Genomic DNA, 3,787 nt, shown 5'->3' on the forward strand with positions numbered 1-3,787 from the left:
ACCCACTCTTGTCAATCGTTCCCTAATGCTCTCCCTGAAACTCTCTACAACCTCTGGTTCTGTCAGTTTATCCAGGTCCCATCTCTTTAAATTCCCACCTTTTTGCAGTTTCTTTAGTTTTAATCTACAGTTCATAGCCAATAGATTGTGGTCAGAGTCCCCATCTGCTCCTGGAATTGTCTTACAATTTAAAACCTGGTTCCTAAATCTCTGTCTGATCATTATATAATCTATCTGAAACCTGTCAGTATCTCCAGGCTTCTTCTATGTATACAACTTTCTTTTATGATTCTTGAACCAAGTGCTAGCTATGATTAAGTTATGCTCTGTGCAGAATTCTACTAGGTGGCTTCCTCTTTCATTCCTCACCCCCATTCCATATTCACCTACTACGTTTCCTTCTCTCCCTTTTCCTACTATCGAATTCCAGTCACCCATGACTATTAAATGTTCGTCTCCCTTAACTATCTGAATAATTTAATTTATCTCATCATACATTTCATCAGTCTCTTCATCATCTGCGGAGCTTGTCTCCATATTAACTTGTACTACTGTGGTAGGCGTGGGTTTCGTATCTATCTTGGCCACAATTATGCGTTAACTATGCTGTTTGTAGTAGCTTACCCGCATTCCTATTTTTTTGTTCATTATTAAACCTACTCCTGCATTACCCCTATTTGATTTTGTATTTATAACCCTGTATTCACCTGACCAGAAGTCATGCTCCTCCTTCCACCGAACTTCACTAATTCCAAAGAGATCTACAAATCAAGGAGATCTACAAATCACTTTATCATTTGTTGATGGGAATTTTGCATAACTTGCCCCCAATTCTGCTGATGGCTGGAGCGTTGCTAGAACTTCGCTGCAAGCCCCTGTGGCCCAGCGGTTCTAGGCGCTGCAGTCGGGAGCCAGGCGGCTGCTACGGTCGCAGATTCGAATCCTGCCGCGGGCGTGGCTGTGTGTGATGTCCTTAAATTAGTTAGGTTTAAGTAGTTCTAAGTCTAGGGGACTGATGACCTCAGATGTTAAGTCCCATAGTGCTTAGAGCTATTTGAACCAATATAACTCCGCAGTTTCTATTCACTGGCGCTGCCCTGGCGCAGTGTTTGATTATTCCTGTTATCTGCCGGTTTGGGGAAAGTATTCATTCCATCGACAAATATGGGTATGCTCACAGCAAGGTAGGAAGAAAAATCGTAATTTCTTCAGTTTTCATCACTTGCACAAAATCAATTTATCATGGTCATACATACCTAACAACACGTTAATAACGCCCTTATTTCCCATGAGGCCTCATGAACTTGTAGACCATGCTGTGGTGGGGTGCACTGCGTGCCTTAGCGACACAGATGGCAGAGGCAAACACAGTGGTGTGCTGTCTGTGGAGAGGCCAGACTACCCATGGTTCCTAAGGAGGAGCAGCAACCTTTTCAGTAGTAGCAGGGGCAACAGTCGGTTGACTGACTGATCTGGTCATTAGCTAACATGGTATCACTGCTCTCACACTGCGAACGGCTGAAAGCAAAGGGAAACTACAGCCATTATTTTCATTAAAAGCATACAGCTGTAATATCTGGTTAAATGATAAAGATATTCTCGAGGGTAAAAAATTCCGGGGGTAAAACTGTGCCCTCAACTAATCTTCAGGAGAGGACTACCCAGTAGGATGCATATATACAGACTGAAGCGACGAATGACAATTTTTACCATGGCCAGGATTCAAACCCAGGTCTCCTGCTTACTAGGCAGATGCGCTAACCACTACGCCACCCTGGCACACTGGCTTTGCACAACTACCCTTAACTACCCTAGCACGCCTACCTCCTCAATCCAAATTCCCATTCACTCCTTAGCCCTTCTGGAATTCTCAATAAACTCAAACAGCATTGCAGAGGCCCTCCAACTGTATTGGAATAGCACCTCAGCATCGAACGAAACGGGGGTTCCAGTCTGAAATTCAGACATAGGTACTTTAATAAAATTAACTCTATGGGTCCAGAGACGATTTCAAGTCTCAAACATCTACGATGTATCCAGAATGAGATTTTAATTCTGCAGCGGAGTGTGCGCTGATATGAAACTACTTAAACCTAACTAACCGAAGGACGTCACACAACACCCAGTCATCACGAGGCAGAGAAAATCCCTGACCCCGCCGGGAATCGATCCCGGGAACCCGGGCGTGGGAAGCGAGAACGCTACCGCACGACCACGAGATGCGGGCATCAAAAATGGAAAGATTAAAAAGAACCGCAAAACAAAAATATATCAATCATCGCTGCAAACACTTCTTTGAAACTATGTAAAACATGATCCAGTGATAAACAACTTTCGCATTTATCAACAATAACAGAAAAATATTGCTTTTGATCAAGACGAAGAACAGACTGATGAAGTCCCATACTCCTTGACGGAGCGTAGGGGAAAGAGGCGGCACTTCCGTACTAGGCAAGGTCCTAGTGGAGGTGGTTTGCCATTGCCTTCCTCCGATGGTAATGTAGATGAATAATGATAAAGAAGACGGCACAACATCACCCAGTCATCTCGAGACAGGGAAAATCCCTGACCCGCCGGTAACCTAACACGGGATCCCGTGCTCGGGAAGCGAGAGCGCTACCGCGGAACCACGAGCTGCTGATGGAAAACAGTCTATTGAGTGTAAAATAGCAACAATAAGGTTGAAGATTTTTTTATGTTCGTGTATATAAATTGTACATGCATCAAAAGTATTTTTTTTTTTTTTTTGTTATATAAAAGAGCAGAAATAACGCGATCAGCTAGTTTTTATTAGTTATAAAATGCAGTTTATATCCTGTAAGGATACAAAATACACAATAGACTAAAACTGAATGATGTGCGGTTAGAAGCAGGAGAAAAACAAACAACCAAGCAAATAAAAAAGAGAAGTAAGAAGCCATCGGCCCAAATTCCTCTCTTACACATCTATTTATGTTTCTTTTCCTACCAATGCTATCAATAGTCCCGGTAATCCCACCATTTACTACGTCATTTATGTGCTGCACCAAAACTAACGAAAAAAACTTTTGGTAGAGCGCCACTCTATTTTACACTCACTCTCATGTGTGCATATCTGCATGCAGCTATTATTTTTGTTTCAATTAAAGCAATGTATTTCTAACTTTTTTTTTTTTTTTTTGGTCATCAGTCTATTGACTGGTTTGATGCGGCCCGCCACAAATTCCTTTCCTGTGCTAACTTCTTCATCTCAGAGTAGCACTTGCAACCTACGTCCTCAATTATTTGCTTGGCGTATTCCAATCTCTGTCTTCCTCTACAGTTTTTGCCCTCTACAGCTCCCTCTAGTACCATGGAAGTCATTCCCTCATGTCTTTGCAGATGTCCTATCATCCTGTCCCTTCTCCTTATCAGTGTTTTCCACATATTCCTTTCCTCTCCGATTCTGCGTAGAACCTCCTCATTCCTTACCTTATCAGTCCACCTAATTTTCAACATTCGTCTATAGCACCACATCTCAAATGCTTCGATTCTCTTCTGTTCCGGATTTACCACAGTCCATGTTTCACTACCATACAATGCTGTACTCCAGACGTACATCCTCAGAAATTTCTTCCTCAAATTAAGGCCGGTATTTGATATTAGTAGACTTCTCTTGGCCAGAAATGCCTTTTTTGCCATAGCGAGTCTGCTTTTGATGTCCTCCTTGCTCCGCCCGTCACTGGTTATTTTACTGCCTAGGTAGCAGAATTCCTTAACTTCATTGACTTCGTGACCATCAATCCTCATGGTAAGTTTCTCGCTGTTC

At 42.6% G+C, this 3,787-nt stretch overlaps 1 non-coding gene across 1 annotated transcript; it reads right to left on the reverse strand.

The window, feature by feature from the left end:
- Positions 1-1,707: 1,707 nt before the first annotated feature.
- On the reverse strand, positions 1,708-1,779 carry Trnat-agu (transfer RNA threonine (anticodon AGU)). Its single transcript has one exon. It is a non-coding gene; the product is annotated as a tRNA-Thr (tRNA).
- Between the last annotated feature and the right edge of the window lie 2,008 nt (positions 1,780-3,787).

Source organism: Schistocerca serialis, chromosome 7 (genome assembly GCF_023864345.2).
Source record: "Schistocerca serialis cubense isolate TAMUIC-IGC-003099 chromosome 7, iqSchSeri2.2, whole genome shotgun sequence".
NCBI lineage: Eukaryota > Metazoa > Arthropoda > Insecta > Orthoptera > Acrididae > Schistocerca > Schistocerca serialis.